This window comes from Drosophila bipectinata, unplaced genomic scaffold, assembly GCF_030179905.1.
Source record: "Drosophila bipectinata strain 14024-0381.07 unplaced genomic scaffold, DbipHiC1v2 scaffold_242, whole genome shotgun sequence".
In the NCBI taxonomy this organism is placed as follows: Eukaryota; Metazoa; Arthropoda; class Insecta; order Diptera; family Drosophilidae; genus Drosophila; species Drosophila bipectinata.
This window is the reverse complement of record NW_027222890.1, coordinates 33580-39579: the sequence shown is the minus strand read 5'-3', so window position 1 is coordinate 39579 and position 6000 is coordinate 33580.

Sequence of the window (6000 nt, the reverse complement as noted above, 5' to 3'; positions counted from 1 at the left end):
CACCAGTCCTAGCCACCCCCAGTCCAGAGTTTTCATTTTTTTTAAACGTTTCCCGCAAGATGAAACGAAAAATCATATATCAGAAATTAATCTCATAGACAGATTTATTCTTTTATGGTTGGACAAAAAAACATGCCAGAGAACATTGTACTTTCCACAATTAAATTTCGGGCCAATAAGTACCATTATGACCTGCTCTTTGTAGTCTCGATTGGTGCCATAAAATTGCATAGTTCTATGTTGGATTTTCGAAATTTTAAATACCAAAATTTATGAGGGTCTGGACTGGAGAAGAACAACGACGGGCCCGGGGAAATCAAAAACTTGTACAACGAGATTTACGATCCATTAAAACAATTAAAATATTTCCACTTCTCTCTCAGTAGTTAATTGGCCAGAAAACCAAGTGAGGTGAGTCAAAAAATTAACACGAAACTTAATTGCCAAGGACTTAGAGCAGGACATCCAGCGGCATTCCTTAATGTTTTCACATTAATTTTGTCTTCGCCTCGTTTGTTACTATTTTTTGCCAATTTTTTCGCTTTTTTTCGCTTCTGGAAATGGACGTTGAAAAGGAATTTGTTGACACCAACAATGTTTCGGACATCCTGGCAAATAATTCTCTTTTTCAAGGGAAGTCTCTTCCTTTGCATTTTTTTATTATTTCACCAGGAAATTGGCAACTAAGCCAAGCCAAGTCCAAGGCATTGTGTCCTTTCCTCTTGACTGGCTCCATATGTCCAACAAAAGGTCCTCCCGTCGCTTTGGTCACTGCGCTTTATCTTTGTTTCCGCCAGAGATCCGAAATGGGATTCGAATTCCGATTCCGATTCGGATTTCGATTTTGCATTGGGCTGTGCAATGAAAGGCTTGAAAGATTTATGTGCTGCACTGATTTTATTGATAGCCCAAGGCCTGCGTTTAAAACATTTTTAAACGTCCGCCAAGTCGTGCAATTAAAACTAATTGAATTGCCAAAGAAAGTGTTTGTCAAAGAACTTTAAATGCATATCGATGGCGATTTAAGTTGAACATTAATTTCGGCCCCTTCCGCTTTGTGTCACTACCAGTTTTGCCGACAGAGGACCAACCATAACTCTCAATGGCCTAGACGGCCCGAAATAAAACAAACAAACAAATAAACCGCCAAATTATGATTTTGGCTACCGCTTCCTTCCTTCCAACTCCCCTGAAAAATGGTGAAAAAATAAAAATCGCCAAAGAAGAACTTTGTCTGCCTTTGGTCCAGTCCAGTAATGATTTACTCTATTTGCATATTTTTGCACTTATAAAAATGCACAAACGATTTTTCATTTTCATTTTTCTTAAAACTTATTAGTGCGGCCAGTCGTTGGAGATGCTTTTTTTTTCGTTGGAGAAGGCTCTCCGTCGCCTTTCTTTTGACTTTGTTATAATGATGGTCACAGGCCTTTGTTATTTATTTGTTATGCATTTGGTCCGCAACTTTGTCCTCCACTGCGTATACGTTATGTGAGTGTGGGTTGGGTAGGGTTGCTTGAGGCAACTCCTTCATTACGTATACGCCGCATTGTCGCAGTCGCAGTGGCAGTCTGCAATTGGCAGCGCCTATAAGTCTGTGGTGCAGTGGCCAACACTTAACAAATTTTCCTTCTTGCAAGTAATATTTATTTTTTCTTCTATGAGCCTGTGTTTTGATTCTCTTATTTTTTTGGAGGCGTCTTGGACTGTCTTAGGCTAAAGGGTTGGAAATTATTAAATGCATGGCACATAATTAACATAAAAGTTATTATGTTTTCTTGACCAAATATAAAGATTATTTTATTTATGACAACCCTCTATAGAGTATACAATTACTTCTAACTCTTTTACCAAATCTTTTTAAGCCTTCTTCCTTCCGTTTCCGATTTTTTCTTAGAGTTGCTGGCTCTCTGCCTGGAAGCAGAGTCCCACGAACATAAACATAAACAAACGCAGCCAGCAGTTGACGGCTTCTTGGCCGGGTGTTGCCAAGATTTTTGGCACCATCGTTGGCAACGCATCCTGTGGAATGCGAGGCGTGGCCAGGGGTCGCGTGTCTGGCGCGTGGATTGAGGCATTGGCATCGAATTTTTGGCGGGGGCAGGTGGCACGCCCCTAACTTGGCACTCTCATTATGATTTTAATTGCTGACGCACATTTTTGACGAGTTGCCCAGTTTGTGGCTACGTCACCGTTGGCCGATTGTTGTTGAATTGGCCAAAGAATTCTTGGCCAGACATTCGCCAGCATTTGCCAACAGGTGTCCAATTATCATTATTATTGTATTTATCACCCATACCATGAGCCAAATAATGACGTTTGATTGGCCTTTGGCAAGGCCGTTTGATGTTGGCCAAATGTCAACGTCTTGTAAAATTTATTGGCCAATATTCAAGCAATTTATTTTTTGAGTGCTTTTTCAGCTCTCGATCTTCTCTCTAAAGGCGCCAGTTTTTGGCAGCAAGTTAATATTTTCTGCCTGCCAATTTCCCGGTTACGGATTTTAAATCTTTGCTATATTTTCTTGTTTATCATTTCTGTTTTGATTGAGTTTTTGATCGACTAATGAAATTGAAGATTCCATTACTTAAAATTGTTTCTGAGACTATTCGGCCGTAAAACAAACAAAGCATTTGAAGCACTTAATTCTGGCAAATAAATCCTCAAAGAAATGTTTTTGCAATTCTTTCAAAATATACAGAAAATATGCATAAAAATTGTTTGTGTTTCGTTCTTTTTGTGAGAGAATTAATACAACTATATGTAGGTGGACACAAAACAGATTGTGAGTTCATGGAAAGAACCGAAAGTTATATGATCATGACTTATGTAACCGGTGCTAGTCGTTCCCTAACCCAGTTTAACCTAATTAAGTCTGTACATGCGCCACACTCGATGAATGTAATGCAGGGTAACTGCATCTCAAGGTTCATTTGTTTACCATAGAACACAGGCACACACACAGCTGCCCAGGAACGTGCAAATTAAGAAAATCTAATTAAAACTAAGAAAAACTAACACTAATTACAATTTGTGCCGTCGCCCTATAGACAGACACCAAGAAACACAGGCAGATGGAACAGCGAACCGAACCACACACAGAAAATACATATATTTTCGATGAGGCAACTGAAATAGATTAAAATGAAATATACAAGCAGATGCATTTGTATCTGTATCTGTTGCCGAATCGGAGTCAGAATCCTTATATATATTTGCAAGTAAAAGTCTTAGTTGTTGTCCACAAAAATAGACTCTGCGGCGACGCTTTCAACGCGTCTTTGCCCGCGTCAATTGCGCGTCATCGCGCATCTCAAAGATCCAAGAACACATAGACAAACCGCACGAAGACTACTCATACATATATAGTATATGCCATACAGGATCGTACATCGGCCCCCCCCTGTGGAAAGGGGAGGTCTACACCCATACATACAAAAGGGCGGAAGCCCGTTCTGCGCAATTTACTCGGGCTTTTCGGTTTTCAGTTTTCGGTCTTGACGTTTTTATTGCTTTTTGCGCCTTTCGCCTTCGTCTTCGATCTTTTGGCGGGCCGCGCGTCAAGTGTGTCCGAAAATAGCAAGGTAAATGAAAAATTCAACACGGCAAAATCGAGGCAATATCAGCTACTACCACCAAACCAGACAAAAATTCAAACAACACACCGAAAAAAAAAGATACCATAGACAAGGAAAACTTTCAGGCAACCGAAATGCCGACTTTCAGCTTCTAGAACAAATAAATAAAAGCGATTTAGCTCCCTCGGAAAAATCATTGAGAAAACACCAACAAAATTTTTGGGAAAGATCAGAAAGTCCCAAAAACAGTGGCAGAATTATTGGACAGCGAAATTTGTTTAAAACGTCAAAGACTTTTGCGCTCTTTCCCATTTTTATGCGACGAACGTCTCTATAATCTATAAAGAAATTTTCTTTATTAATTCGTACAGTCTGCTTTCTATAATAGAGATTTATCTTGGCCATAAAATCTGCAAAAATGCATATACATTATATAGGCATATTAAGTTTAATGATCATTCTTTTGGTTAGTCGGTTGGAATTTAAATTGAAAGCCAAATTATCAAGACTGAAATGTGTACTAAGGTTGGAAGAAGGCTGACTCTGTGAGATCACCTGCAATGAGCTCATGTGATGGTAATTTTAAAGAATTATTATTGTTGAAATATAGGTGCAATTTCCCTGAATTTTATTCATATATTTTTCTAAAGACTTTTCCTATTTTTCTGACTTACATAAGACCACTTCAAAGCCATCGCTCATTTGACATTTTTTCGCATTTTCACCCATGTCCAAGAATGAATAATGGATGGGGGATGTTCATTGGGGATTATTTATCATAATTTGCCAATGTTGGCCGGGACTTGGGTCATAAATTGACCAAGCCAATGGAAGCAGCTGTGTCATAGGCAATTAAAAGCAAGTGTTGTCGCTGCTCATCCTGCAAGTATCTAAGATACTTTTTTAGGATCTGGACTTCTGGACCAGTTCCGTTTGCCATTTGCACATAAATCCAACACGTGCGTGTGAAATTAGAGAAATACGATAGGAAGAGATGTTGAATCGTCTGGAATGAATAATATTTGTGGTGGGCCGCCAATTGGCAGCTGCTCAATAGCACAGTTCCTGACCTAAGTCAATGGGAAGAACTCTCCCGAAGTCATTCAGCCGGCGAGGAGAAACTAATGGGGGCGCTGAAATCTGAAATATATGTATATCGGTTCATACTGCCAAAAGATCGGGGCAGACGGCGTGTCTGCTTCGTGTCTTGGAGGAAACTTATTGGCAAAACTCCATGATCATAAATTATGTCGACTTCATTTGTTTACGCATCGGCCGGCAGGTGGCGCTTTAATTACATGACAGCATCGTTCTCGGAATTCCCGGCATTAGGGGGAATCCCCCTTTGAGAATCCCATCGAGCCTCTTGCCAAGATTCCGCATTACGCAATAAAGTTCATTGCCATCCCGTCGCATCTCTCAGATGCTCTCTTTCTTTCACATCATTTTTTTCGCTGTAGATTTTGTTTGTTTTTTTGGAAGCGAGCGTGAGAAAAAATTTCTAGGCAAGATTTTGGCAAGCTACCATCTTGGCAGAGGCCCATTACCCATTCCACCACTGTGGCACAGTGGCCCAGGTCTATAAAAATTCAAGATAAGAATAGATAATGGATGGAGGCGCCAACAATGTCTTGGGTGGGAGTTGGCGCTAAAAAAAGAAGCCATAAAAGATATTTTTCATTCATGAAAATCTGGTCAAGAACGGTACGATCGAGAGATCGAAAACATTTAATGACCAAAATAATAGTATCTTATAGTATTATAGTATAAAAGTATCTATCTTTCCTTCAGAAATTTTTGTTAACCATAGGGTTTAATTAGAAAAATAGTTCTTAAAATTAAATGAAAGACCTTCCCCGAAACAAAATATCACTAAAACCTTATTACCAATCCGATTTTGGCAGAAAACTAATATGTACTTCTCAAAAATTCCTTCGTTGCAGCTACTAATGGCCTAAAGGAAGCCTCGTTGGCCAATTGAGGAGGAGAGCCTGAAAAGTCGAGCCGAACTGCCGTTGCAACCGCCGAAGGTCTGACCAACCAATGGCGGCGCAAAGCGGCAACGAAGCCCGGCCAGGATGGAAGGAGAATCTCCGGGAAATGGAATTTGGCAAAGCGTCCGTGCAAGCTTTGCAGCTGGGAATGCATTTTTTGGCAACGTGACAAGCAGCCCCGCAAGGAGCCCACTCACACACACAATCCAGCAAACGAAGTTTTCCGCCTTGCTCACACGTCGTATGAGTAATATATCAAGTATACGCCTGTTGGCCGGGCAGAAAACTTTCAACACACGTTTGTGTGTGTTTGTGGGCCGAAAGGCTGCCGAAAGAAGTGTTGCCAAATGCATTCTCGGCTGTCGGCTATATAGTTTGCGCAACTCCTGACCCGAAGATGCCACCGTTCCTCCGTCAACGACGAGTCC